Source organism: Atta cephalotes (assembly GCF_000143395.1).
Source record: "Atta cephalotes unplaced genomic scaffold scaffold00002, whole genome shotgun sequence".
Lineage (NCBI taxonomy): Eukaryota > Metazoa > Arthropoda > Insecta > Hymenoptera > Formicidae > Atta > Atta cephalotes.
Window position 1 is genome coordinate 1,708,413 of NW_012130066.1, and position 20,069 is coordinate 1,728,481.

Below are 20,069 nucleotides of genomic sequence, written 5' to 3' on the forward strand. Positions count from 1 at the left end.
GATGAAGCGTCATATTCTCACATTCATAATTGAGATGTCGGATGGACTTATATAAAAACAATGAATTATAGTAACGAATTATAGCGTGATCGTATTTTGTTTTACATTCGTCACGCTGCCAACACATAAAATTGTCCGCAACGCTTTAATGATAAATTCTACAGATTTGTGGTCGCTGCATTTGCAAAATAAAATTTATTTTCTTTGTTCTATAATGAAAAAATAAATAGTATATATAATTTATTTTATTATCAGTATCCTCTTTCAAATTTATATGTTCCATGAAAAGCAAAACTGCGTGATTTTAATATAAATAAATGTAAATAAAAAATTTAATATAAAAAAATTTAATATAAAAAAATTAATCACAAAAATTATGAGAAATCTCTCGATTTATTAGAACTTTGTATATACTCTTATTTCTTTTAAAACATAAAAATTTGACATAAACAAAAAATATTGATAAAAAATTAACATATAATATTTTTCAAACAAAATATTCTCTCAATCTAAAAAAATATAATAAAATGAAATTTTTCAAATAAATCGGTAAATTTATTATATAAAGAACGCCAAATATTTTGTAGCGATAACAAATCAGCTAGTATATGGCCTTCTTCGTGGCAAATAGCGGACTGTTCTATACAAGGTCATGGTGCTGCATTCGAAGTTCAAGTCAATACGTATGGCGGCGTTCGCTGTGTTGTATCGTGTTATCCTTTCAAAAGAAGGGATGTTGAATAGCGTTAACAGATATAAAGCGATCGTCTATAAAGAGATTCCAGGCTTGACTCGCTCTTTTTCAGTCCTGTTATTTCACTACATATATAGTGAATAAACAGGAAGAAATTTTTATAAAAAATTTATTTATTTATAAAAATAAATATTAATTAGCATTTTATACAATAAATATATTTTGTCCTAATATACAAAAGAACTTCACAAAAATAACTGTGTTCATGATAAGTTAAATTTTTCGACTGTATGAATACTTTTGTGCGTTTAAATAATAAATAAGTAATATATAATTTTTCATTTTCATTGATTTTTAAGATAACACATTTTAATTATTACATATTCTCTTTTAAATAAATTAATTTTAAGAAATATAGCCTATTTTATTTTTTGTTAATAAATGTTAAAATATGTTTTCAATATTATTGCTAATTATTGTTTACTTTTTAAAAATATTTTCTTTTTACAATATATTTTTCTTGTATAAATACTTTTCTTGTATAAATACTTTTTGCATTCGCTGCAATAGAAATTTTGAAAAAAGAAATTTATTTATATTTAATGCAAAAAAAATGAGAATCACAATTTAAAGAAAATTGAGATAATAATATCATCTCAAATCCCGTAATGTATTGTGTCCTAATAGGGACGAAATTTCTCAATAAAGAAGAATAGAAAGAGAGCATTAATAGAAAAGAAATCTCTTACAGAGGATGAAAATTTCATTCTTTATAAGGGATTTCTTTTTTGCTAATTTTCTTCTCTCTAATAAAAATTTCATCCTTTATACAATCAACAATTACCATTCTGTGCAATTAATTAAAACCCATGATTAATAATCCAATCATGAAACAAAAAACGACTAATTTATCGAAATAAATATTTCATGCAATGCAATTTATTTGCTATTTTAAAAAAGAAATGAAATACAATAAAAATTATAGAATTTAATTATATTTTATTTATGATTTTTAATCAAATAATTTAAATATAATAAGTGAAAAATGTAATGCATTTATCTTTATTATTTATTAACAAATATATATTATGTATATGTACTTTGCGGTATTTATAAGTCTGAAATGTGTTACGCGTGAATTTCGATATTTGTTTCCAGACGATTTATCGCATCTTAATTAGCCGTTAACTCGAATTTATTTGCATCGTATCGGAGTATCAGAGTAGAGATATTATTTTTAAATTTTTCACTTATTAACAGAACACCGAGGATGCGGAACGGATTTGCGCCGAGTCGGGAAGCATCGCGATGCATTTAATTATCAAGTACTAGCATAATTAAGTCTGTATTTTAATATCTGTCAGCCGTGTAACATACAATCGGTATTTATCATCAGTAATATGTTAAAACTTCTCATCGTCCTAGATTTTGTATTGCTGCACTTTACGAGATATCGAGGGGATTATAGTATTCATACTTTGATGCAATCATATTTTTTCAACATTATTCTGTCACGATGCACATCGCGTGTGAGTAAGGACGGAAATGCCACGTATGAAGTACCGTGTGATTATCGTCTTCTAATGATTAGTACGTGCGATCATTAACCGTGTTTTCGTGTGTGGCTATTGTGTGAGTGCTATAAATAAAGAAGCAACAAAGGAGAGAAAGAAGAAAAATCTCAGAAAATATCGAGCGATTATGGAGCAATAATAAAGTAAATAATTTAACTTATTATTGGGTTGTTCAAAAAGTCATTGCGTTTTTTCCAATAGATGACGTTATCCATGTTTTATTTGTATGCGAGCATGACATGAATGTCAAATGTTTACGCGTGTTTTGTTGACACTCAACCTAAAAACCAAAAAAAAGTTGACGCGATTAGGTCGAGTTTTGTGCTTGCAATTGTGGTTCGAACATGGAAAATTTTGAAGAGTATATTCTCCATATTCTGTTTTATTACTTCAAAAAAGGGAAGAAAGCAACTGAAGCAAGGGAAAAGTTGCGTCGAGTTTACGGCAGAAATGTCGTCAAAGAACGCCAGTGCCAGAACTGGTTCGCTCGATGGTGGTTCCGTGATGGTGATTTCTCAGTCAAAGACGCTCATCGCTCCGGTATGCCTTCCAAGATTGACGACGATGAAATGAAAGCATTGGTGCAAGCAAATAAGCATTCAACGGGAGCTTGTTACCGCTCTAAAAGTATCCGTTGGAAGTGTTCATGGTCATTTGAAATCGCTAGGCTTCGTAAAGAAGCTCGATGTTTGGGTACCGCATGAGTTGAAAGAAATTCATCTGACGAATCGCATGAGCGTCTGCGATCAACTCATCAAACGCGAAGAAAACGATCCGTTCTTGAAGCGTATGATCACGGGCGACGAAAAATGAATTGTTTACAATAATGTCAGCCGAAAAAGAAGTTGGAATAGGCGAGGTGAAGCACTGGAAAGGCAAGCAAAGGTGGAGATCCACCAAAAGAAGGTAATGCTGTCAATGTGGTGGGAATTGGAAGGGACCAGTCTTCTATGAGCTACTTCCAAAGAACAAAACGATTAATTCCGATGTCTACTGTGAGCAGCTGCAGAAATTAAGTGATGCCATCGCACAGAAACGTCCCGAGCTAATCAATCGTGTGTCAAGGATGTGGTGTTTCACCACGATAATGCGATATCACACACAAGTTTGGTCACTCGACAAAAATTGTTGCAACATGGTTGGGATGTGTTATCACATCCATCGTCCAGACCTTGCACCATCAGACTTTTATCTTTTTCGTTCCTTGCAAAACTCCTTGAATGGTAAAACGTTTGCTTCTGAAGACCTCATCAAAGCACCTAGACAAGTTTCTCGCAGAGAAAGATGGAAAGTTTTATGAACGTGATATTATGAAGTTGCCTGAAGTTGGAGATGGCAGAAGGTCATTGAACAAAACGGCCAATATATTATTGATTAATATTACGTATATTAAATAAACATATCTGAAAATCAAATGAAAAAAACGCAATGACTTTTTGACCCCAATACTTTTGTTTTTTGCCTGTGCATGATTAAATTAATTAATTTATATATTTCCACTTATTGAAACAATTTATATAAGATTTAGAAAAAATAATTTTTATGTACGAAGAATTTCTAGGACTGTATATGTGAACACACAACAAGAAAGGAAATAGTAAATTGTTAAGCAATTTAATTTGTGATATTACTACTATAGTTCAATCGATTTACGTTCCAAGACCAAAAAATTAATTCATGCAATTTAAAAGACTACATAAGTAGTATATAAATTCACAAAATTATTTAAACACTTAAAATCCAACTTATAAATTTTGTATGTATTGCTTTGAAATAAATATACAGATCAATTTGCAAATGTTTTAAGCATAAATTATAGACATTCATTAATATATTACACATGTAATAAACATGTATACAAAGTTCACATGTACAAAATACAGTTATTATATCAATATATTACTACTTTAATCCTTTATCGGCATTTTATTTGATAAAGATCTGTTATCTCAAGCAGCAACGGAATTATACAATTCTAATTATATATTATTATTACAAGCATTAATTACAAAACATATAAATCATTTGAAGTAATTGTTGCGTAATTAATCTTGACACGGTGTTATAATCAACGATCGCTGAAAATTATCGTCTTATCGTAATACTCATATCATCTCGTTGATTGTCGATCTAATAAAGGGTTGCTCGTCCTGGGTGAGCGAAAAAGAAATAAAAAGGATCAAACGTGGCATCATTTATTTCAGAAGATTGCACCATCGGAATTTCTGATTAAGCATTAATTCGTGGGACGTGTAGATCGCAGATACAAAGCGCAGACGCGCAGCAAGATAAGATAGAAGCACATCGGAATCATCGAGTATCGGTATTTGAGCAGAAGCGATAATTGGCACCTCGACACTCTCGACTACTGCGATTACTATTGTGTGCATATACACACACATAACTGAGAAATTCTTATCAGAGAGTCCCCAAGTATATCGAAGTATTTCTATGACAGCGAGAAAGACCAGAAGCGAGTGTTTGACAATATTGGATGCTTTCTACTTAGTGACACAAGTCAATACAAACTTAATTTTATCTTTCTTGATATATTCAATGAGTAACAAAAAATACATTTGTGTCAATTTAATGCTATTAAATGAAAAACATCCTATAATTCATGAAAAGTATTGGTGTAATCCTGTTTATTCACCACTACTTCAGACTGCGACAAAAAGAAAAAATTCTTGAAAAATATATATTAATATATGGAAATATGTTTCAATAAAAACAAAACTTACAATCGATAAAGTAAAAATACAACGAAAATATTCTTTTTTTGTTAATTAATAAATAACTTTTATTAATAAATAATTAATAAATATAACTGAAAATAATTATGCATAATCAAAACAAAATAAGTGTATCAGGCTGCTCCTCGTCTTGATGAAGTGAACTGTAAAGTTCATCTTGGCATTTCAAGAATGGATCTGGAAGAAACCCGCGAAACGCATAATCTTTATACAGAAAGGACCCGTGGAATATTAACCCTCAAGAATATTAACAAAATAAGTTATGTTCACAACTGACAATTAACTAATAATATATAGAAATGAATATAATTTATCTCTATACATTTTTTTATTTCTCCTCCCCCCCTCCCCCATAACAAAAAGATAATTTTCGGTATATATTTTTACATTAATTTTCGATATATTAATATTTATATTAATATATCGAAATATATATAATATTTTGAAATGAATCTATTTTGTCGATTGCAAAAATATTTAAATATTTAAAAATATTTAAATATAATTTATAAGAATTTTACATGTTTTCTCTTCTAATGTCACAATCTAAGACAGTAATTACGAATAAAGGAGTCTTAATTGCTCCAATAAATCTAACTAATTGCTATGTGCATTACAAGCACTTTGAAATAAAGATTAGATTATACTGACAAGATATAGATTAATATTGATTAATAATATGTCAATAACAGCAAGCTATATTTTATAAGCTTTGTGTGTGTGCATTCTAATATATGTAATAAAAAGTGATGAATATCTATAATTCACAGTTAAACAAACGCGGCTAGCAATCTTTACTTATTAAATGATAATTTTGAGAGTATTTCAACGCACTCATTTAACTATCAATAAAATATATTATAAATACATCTATAATAGACTGACGATAAGAATAAAAAATAAAATTTATCGCCAGCCATTAAGCCTAAAGCGCATAGTCGAGAAAGTGATTGTTAATTATCATCAAGTTATTCAAATGGCTTGTTTGTAAACAGTCAGTACGCAATCATCTAACAGTGACTTCCTTCATGAAATTCAAATCAAACGATCCACTTCGTTTCCTCTAACGGACTGTTGAATTCTTAATCTTTACGCTTTTAAGTGCTTCATTCTCTCACTGTTGAAGTTTATGCTACATCATCAACTCATTTCTCATGTAAGATATAACTGCATGTAAAGACGTAGTATTGTCGATTATTCAAAAGTATTTTGTGTTTGATCTTACAAGTAGATCTTAGAAGTAATATATAAGAAGTAATATATAAGATATAGATAATTTAAGATAATTACATCAAGTTTAGATCATTAAAATGCAATAAAATAAAAAAATCTTATCTTTTTTATTCTTATCTAAATGAATATTGCATTAATGTCATATTCATTATCGAAATCGCGAATACAAAATAAAAATACACGAAATTTGAAATACATCTCAATGAAACATTTTGCATTAAAAGAAATATTCAACCAAATTATAAATTTGGTTGGATGTTTCTTTTAAGGTACAAGACTTGATTGTAACTGTGTTTCTTTATATAAATTGCAGAAAAATTATAAGCCACAGAGAAGAAAATAGAATATATTTTCAAAATCAACATATAACAATTAAAAAAATAATTAACTTTAAAAAGACAAAAATCCAATTTAAAAAACATCAAAAATACATTTGATTCATACAATATTTTTTAACTTAATTTTTATATTAATTATAATTAACTTACCTCTTTAATGTATTGCGAGTTAAATCATTAATTTTCACAATTGGCTTTTGCTGGCAGTTTTTTTCTGTTTAGTAAAGTTGGAAATGCAAAAAAATTCCTGTAACTTCATATCCCAGTTCCTTTCGCAGTCCGCGATGAGGTAAATTGATAATGAGTCAGTAGGCGGGAAAACGATCTCACTATGATACTGCTGATAGCTATTTCTCGCATTTTAATGGGACATTTATATAGCCAGCAAATTTGTAAAGCGAGACGTCCGATCTGAAAGGTAAGCCTGGCATGAAATATCAAATTAAAAGCGCTAATGCATGACGAAAATGTTGGAAAATGATCATTTTTCGACTAACAATAAGATATTTGCAATTCTCATGAGATAAATTATTACAATTGGTTTTAAAGTTAATTAGCTTGCTTTTCTTCACGTAAATATTACATAATTGTATGTATAATAAAATATTGTGATCGCGCAATAAATGTCTTTGAGAAATATAAGACATTAAGTACTTTAATTAATTAGTGATTAATTATTTATTTTAAATATTAAAAGCATTGTTGTTATACACAGAAACATATCATTTTATTGCTAAAAAAAGTGATTATTAATGTACTTTCTTTATTATTTTAAGTAACGATTATCTTTAACAAAAATATTGTTTATAATAATTTTAAAATATGTTTATGTTAAATTTTAGAAAAATTGATTAATATATTTAAAATAAAAATTTATTTTCTTTTGAAGAATATTTAATAAAATTGATCGAAGAAATGACTTTATATAAAGCAAATTAAATTTGTTTTAATTTAGTAATCTTGATTAAAGTATATTAAACTTATTAGGATTTTCAGAATATATTTTGGATAAATTTGATTGCTTATGATAAATTTATGATAAATTTGCAAATATATGAAGTTTTGAAATATTTGAAATATTTGAAACAAGTAATTATTATTTATGTATAGTATGTATTTTTCTATGTGTAACGCTTTTAATATTCAAAATAAGTAATTAATTACTAACCAATTTAATATTTCTAAAAGTATTAAATTTCTCTATGAAAGATAAAAAGTTATATATATGTGACGCTTTGTTACACTATTATATTACATTTTATTATATTACATTTTATAATCTTTCTTAACTTAAGATGAATATTTTGCAAAAAATAAAAGTATTGATAAATAATAAAAATAATAATGATAGATACAGAAAATTCAATAATCTTAGCAAAATTAAATTAAAAAGGACCTTCGTATTTGATAAGTATCTATTTGTTCAATCTATTGCTATATTATTATTATGGTTGTAATAGTGATGTAGATATTTAAAGATCACATTCAAAGACTCCATATTCCATTGCTAAAATTTCTGAATATCATAGGCTGTAATCCTGTCAATTATGGTACCAATTTTTGCAAATACAAAATACCTTGAAATTTTTGATTTTTACAGCTTGTTTCTCGTTCGGTCGATCTGGAACGCCTCCAGTTTCAAGTAAAATCCCGTTCCTCCCAATAAGATCCAATCTCCTTCGTCCATTTAAACGTTATTCAGATGCACGGAGTGGCGCATTAACGTCAGGCTGATTTATCGTTGCTTCAGCACGAAACCGTGCTATGTCCATCAACACTTCATCTAATAGTCCTTCTTGAATGACCGGTGTAAATACACAAGAACTTAATACCCACGACAAACCGCTTCTCCACACCTGCCCACAGGTGTCCCAATAGATTTCACCATAACGCGCAGTAGTTCTCATCCGGGGAAAATTAGAATCATTCGACGATTATGCACGCCGTAAATTCATCGTACGTACCTCGTTCTAACCCGTTTTTCTTTTACCGCACGCAGCCGATGTTTCCGGCGCGTTGAATGGAAATTTCAACGTCATTCGTGCAATTTTCTTCAAGCCGCAGTTAATCTGTGCAAGTACTTCGGGTTGATTGCAACGACCAAGATCTTAATATTGAGCTACCGCTTTGCCGGATAATCACTCTATCAAGTGACGGCAGTTGCGGAACATGTTTGCGCCGATCTCAATTTTATTTTTACTGCATCATGTAATGTAGAACAATGTGCTCCATAGGACTCGAAGTAATTTAAAATCCTTTGTCCCTTTAAGTTTTATTTCTACTTCTTTCTTCCTTGATCTTTATTATCTCTCTTCCTCTCTATCGATTCTCGATTGCATTTTCAAAGAACAGCAGTCTCGAATCTTTTCGCCGATTTCCCTCGTATAGTTCCTCCCGCCAGAAATTCTCTTCGTGCGATCGTAATTGGATGCAAATTGCAACGTTCCGCCAATTTTAAGTAACGCCGACCTACTGCACCAAGATTAAAATATATACGATCGAAATATACGATAAGAGAATAAAGCCTTGAAATTCCCTCGGCGTTATACAATATCAACGGTTGCTGGAGCAATTATTATAACTGTTGTTGCGCCTTTGTCGTTTCACACGACTGGCATCGCGTAGCTCTGCTCCGTGTGAGGTCATCCGTTCCGTAAGTATATTCCCAGTCTTCTTCAAAGAACGGAAATCCACCCGCGCTGATGTATCTGGCCTGGCCTTTCATCAAAGTCATTAGCCGCGGGCCGTGTTTCGTCGTGATCCGCCGTGTTTCGCCGTGCTCTTTTTCATCCACTTCGCCCTTTTCAATCCGCTTTCGCCGCGGCGTTTCTTGCTCTTGTCGTGCACGCTTCAGTTCATCACGTTTATGACAGCACTTCCGGCCAGGAGATCCGCGCCGGTCGCTCCAATTTTCCGTAGTAAATGCAAATTTCGCAGATGCGCATTACGCAAATCGAGATCTATAAATCGTGGAACGAATGGACGTTTTTCGCGGAATGTGATGTCCCGTATTCTTTTCACGATCCGTAAAACGTATTTCCAAGAGAGAGATTCCTTCTTTCCGTACCAACGATTTGTAACTCTACCTTATCGGTATCCTCAATATACGATTATCCTCGATATCCGTACGACTTTCTCCATAGATATCTTCGGGCATCTCTTAATTTACATCGCGATTCGCGGGACCAATAATGTATTCCCGTGTCTAACGCACTTTATTAACGCGTCTAGAACGCTTTATTAGGATAACGGAAATAGCTTCGGGCGCGATTTACCTGTTATTATATTCTCTCTCTCGACTTGTGCGGCACGCGCCGCTAAATTGCCAGTTAGCTTGTTGTGGATTCTTCGGGTCTCGTTCAAAGCGACATTACAACGTTCGTTTTTGTTCCTCGTTGAATCTGGGACCTTAGACAATCTGACAAAGACAAACGACTTCCTGTCTTCTTTTTCCTCGATCTCTATCTCTCTCCCTCTCTATCAATTCTGTTATATTTCCGCAGAATAAAAACAGCACAATGTTTTTCGAACTCTTGAAATTCTTCCTCTAAACCGAGCGTAGCGATCGAATCGTTATGAGTACGTTCTTCAATCCTTTCGGTTAAAAAAGAGATTTCCTCTTAAGATTAGCCTTGGCATCCGTTTTATTATTCTACGATAAGAAATCGAAGCAACGATTATGTTTCACGACTTGTCGTAAACACGATCTACAAAAGCACTTATCGAAGCAGAACCACTTCGGTCAGGATAATGTCTTCGATACCGCGAAGATTGCCTCCTGTTCGTACTCTCTTGCCGCATGTGTCGTTTATGCCGTAAACTGTGTTAAATCCACCGTCAACATTCTTGGCATATACTTTACGAGTTTGCTCAAGACAATTTCTCCAGCTCTCTGACTCTCTTTCTCCCTTTCTCTTTCTCTTTTTTTCACTCATGCATTTATATTGGATACGGACATTTATCGCGTTCACAACGTCGATAACGTTCTCGATTTTCCTCTTCCTCCCGAGATATCAGATCGATCAGTTCCCGTTCGTAATTTCACGTGTGGCTTTCAATTACTAGATAATAATTCGAATCCCATGCGATCGATACCCGATACTCCTTCGCCTCCCTCGCGTTTCTGATCTCCTATCGCGGTATGGTTTACTTCGCCCTTTCTCCTTGCTCTTTACCGGGTTATCCGTCGCCGCAACGCGACGGATATATATCATTTATCTTTTATTAAAAGGTTGTGCCTTCAAACGCGCCGCACGTTTTGACCTCCGACTTCCCCGTCACGAATCCTGTTTGCAGCATTTCACTTCATCACGGTGATCAAGTATCACAATTTGTCCCTCCGACAAGCAGACATCTCTTCTTCTCATTGTCCTGTCACTACAGTTGCATCGTCAACATGACGGAGTGTCATCAACGTAGTTACTCTTCCGCGTTTCTGCGTTCATTCATACCTCGTCACGAATATGTTGCTTGCCCCTTTAACCCGCGTCTCTCGCTTTTCCAAGGCTTCAATTGAAGACTTGCCGCTTGAATCTTATGCTTAACGGCCGCTTTGAGACTTCACGATTTAACCCTCGGCTTCGCGGTTTCACGTTGTGCTTCCGTTAGTCGCAGTCAGCAGTTCTCTCGACAATTTACACGTACCATTTACGTGCGGTTAAAGTTACCATCATAATTCACATGATAGAAGAAACGGTGTAAGAGTATCATAAGATTGAACAATCACTCACTTTTTAGAATTCTCTGACATCCTTACGATCATGCCTTGTTCTTCTAAACTGAGCATGACTAAGACCAAAGAATCGATGATGTAATTGCACTCGCGTACTGTGTTTTTATTTCGCCGGTTCAAGTATTGGCATTCAGTTCGCAAACTGTACGGAGCCTCTTGCCTTTGCAACTATTCGACGAACATCAGAGTACTACCGAGACGAGCTGGAAGATAGCTCTCTTTTGTGATGTAGACAGTCTTAATTATGAGAACGCAGCTCCCTTTTGCCTACATCATTCACGGCCTCGTTCATTTAATATTCCTCCTCTCATACCATTATGTCGACACGGACACTTTCTGCACGATCTTTTTCTCTCACTTCCTCCTTCTTTTCTTTCGCACGGTTCATTCAAGAAACAAAAGTCTCGTATTATATACTGAGCTGAACAATTACGAAGTAATCCACGTTTCTCTTAGATGTGACTTAAGTATTATACTTCTCCGGTTAGACAGTTTCGAAAACGCAATCCATACATTCTTTCTCGCTGCTTAATTAGGGGAGAATAAATTAACATGTTTTTTATGCTCGCAGCAAGAGCTGACATTAAATGATTTTTCAGTCGTATTCAAATGAATTAGAGCAAACTTTCTTCTTACTATTTCTCAAAGTCGCTTATACTTAAGCTGAAGAGTGTCTCCTTGTCATCCTCGATGTAAGAAATTAGTTAAATGATTATTTTGTGCTGCAGGGATAAATTTCTCGTACCGTCACATGTTAAGTCATTTTCGTTAACTTCCCTTCGCCCACGATTTCCCTTTACCCGACATTCGTCCCTTTAATACACTTTCCAGTATGTTATCATGTAAGTAAACTTCGCGGATGGTGGAATTGTACTGAAGCTAGATGTTGTTGAGCCGCCCCCGATGTAGCTCCTCCTTGCGTTCGCTGCACAGTCGGACTATTTAATAGTGGGGATCCGGATCCCTTCTTTCGCACTGGCTTGTGGACCTGCTTGCCTCTTCGTGTCCTTACTCCAACACCATCGTGATCCTAAGAGTCCTCCCTCCTGCCTTCTTTATCGCAATCCCTCTCATTCTCATACGAATTTCGGTACTGCGCTTCGTTTCTGGCTTAAGTGCGAATCCGTGTCGAATTAATTGTAAAGTCTCCACTTTAGGACTTTCTCGGTATATAATAATCAGATTTCCTTTAAGCTTAAGAACAAAAGATGTTCATTTGTATTTATAAAAAAATAACATGAATCTGCCTGGTAATGAATTACGTTTAGCTAAATTATAAAGTACTATTCAAATTCAAATTATTAGTTACTAACTAAACTAAGTAAACTATTAGTTACTATTCAAATTATTCTTTAACTTTTAAAGTTTATTTAATCAATACAAGATTTAATTACATTACCTGATATATTACTAAAAATTACATAATCTAATATTTATTAAATATATCTAGTATACTTGAAAATTTACATTTGAAAAATAGATTCTAAATAAGTGTTAATAAATTAATTCTACGTGCACATAAAGTAGGGCTTTTCCAATACAATAATTTGATTCACTTGGAACTTGAAAACAATTAATAAAAATTTATCTGTACGCAAAAGGAAAATATGTTATTTAGAATTAGAGTGTTACTTGTCATTACATTCAAGTTCGTAGATCGTAAATCATCAGTCAGTAATCGTATTGAATTTTAACTTAGCCATCTTCAGTCGGCATTTCTTCGTCGTTATAGACCTGAAAGTGGCTAGAACCTTAGAACGTTATATATGAAATATGTGTTATTCGCCGTGGGAACTCTCTTCCAGAGAAAATCACTGTAAAGGTTCCATTTGAAAAAGGGCGTTTTCACGCGAAGCGCGAGCTCAAGTAATGCTAACAGTGGACATTTTCTAGGACGATGACCTCGATTTCTGCATATGCTGCGTTCCGCTAAAGTGGAAGCGTTGTTCGTTTAATACCTACAAGATCACTTCTGCGAAAACGTCTTTCGGGGGATGAGACAATCCGGAGAGGCGCTAAACGTGCAATAGCTGTCATATGCTAAACGATCAGTGTAATATGGTAATCTTATATATTTTAAGGAGGAAACAAACAATTAATGCTCAGCATTGTTTCTTAATCGACTTCCGTTTCCTTTTTTTTTTCCTTTCATAGTATTCGTGTTACACTGTTTATCATTTACTACCATAATTAGACAGAATTGTTTTAAAAACATGTAATTAGTTAGTAAAAGGCAATGACCAAGTCAAGAAAGTTTATAATGGTACTAAAACATTATAACATATTTTACATAAAATTCTTATTCATAATCTCAAACGTTTTGGTTTAACATCAAGTCATCCTTAGAAAACGAAATTAAAGGTATAGAAAAAAAATGTATAAAAAATGTATGAATTAAAAAAACGCTGTGATTTGAAATCGTTGCTCATAAACAAGAAACTTATATTACAGGCGCTGTGGATTATAATTATCGATCGTAGATTTACACAATAGTTAAATAGAAAAATAAATTGATATGAGATAGTGAAAATTTGTTTATAGTAAAATCATCCAAAAAGTAAGAAAATGTATAAATTGTTGCTATAACGTTTAATATATAAATAGATAAATAGAAAAAGAATAGCTGGAAAGCGCAATTACGAATTAAATTGTGAGTATTAATAAGTTTAAATGAAAAATATGGAGTTTATGTTATTCATATTATGGAGAATTGTTTTAATATCGTTGCATACAATATTTACCAAAGAAGAAAGCTCATTGTATATTAAAAACATGCATCTAAATAGCAGTAATTTATCATTGTAAACATCTTAACTAATCTGATGTAATTTTTTGGTGATTTAGGCACTTCAATACAGGATTATTTTAATTTTGCCACGCAAAAGAAAATCACTCAAATCAACTGCGTCTTTAAAAAAATTTTGAAGAAGTAATAGGGAATAATAATACACAATTTAGTCTCCTTAATCAAATCCGTTAAGAGGAAAATATCAAAAAGAGAATGATTTTTATTCAAAAAGAAGTAAAAGGAACAATATTTTTTGTAAATTTTGATTTCGAGGGTACGATAAAATTAGTCAAAAGTTCATAACATTTGAGGAGTATCTAAATTCGAGGAATATCTAAAAAATTAAGTAAGAATATTAAAGTTTAAGTACATTATGTTTATGCTCAATTTCCAAAATGTTTCTCAATAAATGCTACAAACTTTTTAATATTTTTTTGTATCCAGGAAATAAAAATCTATAAAAACCACCATTCCATTTATTTACACTTTTTTGAGTAAAAATTAGCCTTTTTTTAATATCCTCTTTTCTTGCATATTTGCTGGAAAAAAAAATAAAATCTGTTTCTGATATCTTATCATAAATATCTTATATCTAGATCTTTTTAATCAACATAAGCAGTTTACGGACAAGTTATCTAATAGCGGTACTTATTAATCAGGAAAAATTAAATCTGGTTCTGAGAAACTGTAAAGGTATTCAAAAAGATACAAAAATAGATAAAAAAATTGAATAATTAATGTCTTTCAAAGCTTCTGCTCTTGCAGAATTATCGGATTATTCTCTTTTTTCCCACTTACATAAATTGTGATTTTAATTAAATGTCTCACGTTCGTATTTCCTACACATAGACACTTCATTCTTTATCAAAATTTAATAAAATTCTATGATACGGTGAAAGCTGATCCTCTGTTGCAATTCATCTAATTATGCATCGATTTATATTATACTGCTCTTCAATAATAAATATCAAGGTTATTGGGAATAAAAATAAGCAATTGATGAATGTAGGCATTTACAAAGTAGGTCTGTACTTTTCAGTAAACAGAATATTTGCCATTTAATCGTCACACATACAATTAATTGCATTTTCCATCTACACATCAATATATCATCAATTATGAAGAACATAAAAGGAACTTAAATAAAAATTGTTGTATTAATGCTTCTCAATAATTATTTTTATTATTTCATCAGAATCTATTAAATAATAATAAATTCTTAGAATATATCTTATATAGATGTCTAGTATTACTGTAGCTAATGATGTCTAATTGTTGCTTTAAATTGTTGCTCGAATCAATAATCATTTTATGTTTAAGCGTTATTGTATTTTGCAACATAATGTATATAAATTTATGTAGGCTAATTATACTGCTTGTGATTTTAGAATAAAAATGCAAGATTGATTTATTTGTGTCACGCATGTTTTAAAAAGTGTAAATTTGTATAGATATAAAATGAAAACTGTTACATTTAGTTTACGACATAAACTTAATAAATTTTACGGAGCAACAATTTCTGAAAAGTCATGCGACTATTGAAAGATATTACCTAGATAAAGATACATACGATCTAGATACGTCAAAAATGTTTATATCACGTTTGAATCTTAAATATAATATTCTGCAACTTAAGAAATCTCTAATGAAATGATCCAAGAAAGCGTCCTCTTTTCTGTCGTAAAAAATATATATAAAAAATATAATAATTTGCGAACAATATTAAACGTGCGCTGTAATAGAGCTTTATATAACTTACGCTCTATGAGCAAATAGCGAAAATAGGTATAATTAACCGAATAATTATACGTTAAACAATCCATTTGTTATAAAACATTTAGTCAAGCGTCGAAACGAAAAGATCAGAGCACCCGGCAGCACCTGTCGCGCTTCGTAACACGAGGTGATTTAGACTTCAAACGATCTGATTAGGAGAAGAGTATGTAGGTATACTGGCTGTATGTATAATTAGGGTAACAATTATGATTACGGTATACAGACGCGCGGTTACCCAGAGTTTACGCGTTATAACACGCCGCATTTAGCTGAAAACATAAAGACGCGACGTCCTTTCTTCGCGGAATTTATGATCAATTAAGTAAATCAGTGCAAAATTTACGAGTGTCATAAATAACAAAAAAAAAAAAAAAAACGCGTGAAAATATTTGAAAAACAAACCCGCTTTGTAACAATAAAAGTGACTTCTGTAATAAAGTGAGATTCCGTGATATTCTAAATAATAATAATAGATATAAATTAAATTAATTTATTAAATAAAAAAAGTATTGATATTTATTTAATAAAATATATATTAAAAAAAAATATATAATTAGCAAAAGTGCAGGACTCTTAATATCAAATAATATTGCAAGACTAATTCAAAAGGGCAAATTCATTTCAAATTTATAATCGATTTTTATTCGCCCTTTTAAGTTTTATATTGTTATAAAAATAAAGTAAATTAAATTTTATTAATTTAATAAAAAATGACATGAATCACATTTTGCAGAAAGTAAATATTATATATATCACATGCGACACATCAAATGTCGTTTATTTCTGGAAAGAAATTATATAGCCTTGCATATACGCGTAGATAAGATTAGTTTTTCGCACAAGAAAGCAGTTTACACCGTTACGTAAAAGTAAAAATAAACTTGAAAATTGATAACACTTTGATATAATTATACCGTGACGTTAATCTATGGAAAACGCGACAAAACCACGCATATCATTTTTTTCCGATAATTTTTCGAGCTAAAGAACCGTTCCAATAAAATCGCATGTTATACATCACCTTCCAATAAAATCGCTTATTATACATCACCTTATAATGTTTTATGATAGTGGCATATTGTCTGCAAATTTCTCAGAATATCCCGAGCCATTGCCAGTCAACGTTGAAATGTAAAGTATATCGAATTATGAAGAAAACACGAAGCATAGGGATCAAAGTGGAAGATAGTAATAAAAGTTAATACAGTTGAACGGAAGGTAAACGGTATTCCGTAACGCCGGAATAATGATCTTTAAATTTCCTTTTACTTCAACGCGAGTCAAGTGGTTGAAGTTTATTACGAAAATAGGGTACGTTCTTAATTGGGGCGCATCTCCCATAAAAAGAAGCTAGTATGTTAAGATATAGCAGGTAGAGATTTCTAAGAGATCTAAGGATTTTTAATAAATTCATTTTAATCTTTTTATCCTGTTTTTGTTAACAAGATATTAAAAAAAATTCTCTCTAAAACTCGAGAAGCTTTTTTTTAAAAATATATGTAGACAAGCTTCGATCGAGATTCTTAAAAATTTCTTATATGATTGTTGGGTAATTTCCTCAAAATTATATTCTTATATAATTTTAAATAATAAAAAATATATATATATATATAAATAACTTTATATACATAACATATATACATTTAATAAGGATAATTATATTTTAATAACTATTGAATGTAATCAGGCGTTAAAGATGTAATCGCGGAATTTGACCGCAATTTACGTAACAATACAAGAATTAAGTGCGAAGGATAGCGTTAAATTTCCGGTTTCGTGCCGTTTGCTTAATGAGGTAACGGGTCACAAACTTCCAAATTGTCTTTTAGAATAGAATAGAGGTAACGGAAGTCTTTCACCTTCCCTGGATGAGATGGACTTGTCATGAATAAATAAAACTATTATTTTTGCCGTTCCACTTTTTAATGATTGAGACACGGCCCGGAACATCCGCTATGTTATTCCAGAATTTGTCAGTTTAACAGGATAATAAATGTACTACTAATTTTTAACATATATATGTACTATCTCATATAAAGAACATGAAATTAGATCACCAAAATTTTTTGGGAATTTTGAATAAAATGAAAATTTATGGATTTAATTAAATAGAAAAAATAAATAGAAAAGTTAAAAGTTATATCAATAAGAATTATCAATGAAAAAAAGTTAATAATGTAATGCATGTGATTTGAATTGATCAAATAGGTTGAGGTGTCAAAGTAAATTTATAAAGAAAAGAGAAGAGTTAAATGACAATATTCTGTGTCTTATATTTATTTATTTACACGTAAATATATTTTATATATATGTATATATATTATATATATCACTGTCTCTTGTCGCATTATAACTTTTGACATTTACATGTAAATCAGCTACTTTCTTCTAATCTCCTCGTTCTTACTAAAGTGGCCTATATACACGATCAATATTGTTGCATAATATTACTACATTACATAATAATATTGATTATTTAACATCAATGTCATATCATTATTATTAATTAATGCAATATAATTGTATCAATATTATTGATGACGTATACAAGCCGCGTAACACAGATTCAAAAACATCGACATTTTCATTAATATTTTCTTCTTCAACATACAACATGTAGCAAAAAGAAAAAGAAAAATAAATCGTTAGTGGATCGTAGCGTGTAATCGAATATTATATAGCAGGCGAACCTTTTCTTTATAATTAATTCCATTCGTTCAGGGGATCACCATTCTGGTGATAGCTAAGACACAAAAGAAACAAACTTTATTACTTCTGTAAACATCTTTTTGTAGATCTGGTATAGGTATATACTTTTATCACGTTTTTTTCGATCGTCAAAGAGTAAGATTTTCAAAACTAATAATGCTATGCAACAGGATATAAATAGGAATTATAAATCTTGTCACTACAAGAGAGAGCTTGTGATTTAGATTAATTCACAATTTTATAATGCTATAAGGATGCGTTCACACCTTGATAAAAAAGCAGAAAAGCAGCCAATTAGAACTCGATAGTCGACATTTTCGATTTACTATTTATTACTACCAGCGCGAATTCTGATTGGCTGCTGCTTTTCTGCTTTCTACTTTTCCGTCAAGGTGTGAACGCGCCCTAAAACATAAAAATGTACTGATTTTTTAAATCCAATGGTTTAATTCGGTAAAATCGTCCTATGTATACATATACGTGTGTCATGTCAGCAAAAGATTCTGTCAAATCGATTATTTCTTCTCATCGCAGTGGGAAAACTATTCGTACACATAAAATATTAGACTATTCCAACATAAAAATATAACTGATCACGGGATTCAATGTCTTTTAAGGATGAATCAACATGGATTAAGCGATGAAAGTTCACACGCTTAAATATTTAAATATTATTTACAATAATCTAAAAGTCACGATGGTGTCGCTACACACTGAGAACATCACCTGTCGCTTTCTCATTGGAATCTTGTTGATAAATCTTTCCTAATTTTAACTTAAAAACATTCCATCTTGATAAAGAGAAAATGTATTATTTTTTTTATAATGTAAGATAAAAAAATGTCATCTACTTTAATCGTACAAATCAAATATCATTCGTCGAATATCCTTTTTGTATCTAAAGATAAAAAATCCGTACATAGTATTGTATTCAAACCACAATTGCAACACACTTTTTACAAGAGTCAAGTCACCCCCTTTGCGAAGTCGAAAGCCTCGCTTATAAAAACTTCTTTCAATGTCGCATCGCGTTTGATATAAAATTTTAGTTCGGGACGATTATAAAAAGTTACTTAAGACGAAGATTATTCAAGCTGGATAATGGAACGTCATAGAAATCTACTCTATGAACAGACGACACTAATATATCTTTTGGATGCGGCATTAAAAGAAAATATTACTTTGGCACTTCATGCACTTGCTATATTGAAAAAAACTTTTGGCTTCTATGGATATTTAAACAGCTTTTAATAAAAAGTTCGTTCTCAATGCCGATAACTTACTTTTGTATCAACAAATCTGAATTCGGACCAAAAAAAAAGTTTCTTTATACGTACATGTTATATAAATACATTATTAAAAATGTAAATGCGTCGTCTCGAAAGTCTCACAATCAATCCATAAAAAATATTTACTATATACAAGTTGCCGTTTCATCGTTTTGGCGTTTATCCTCTCGTTAGACGGTAAAC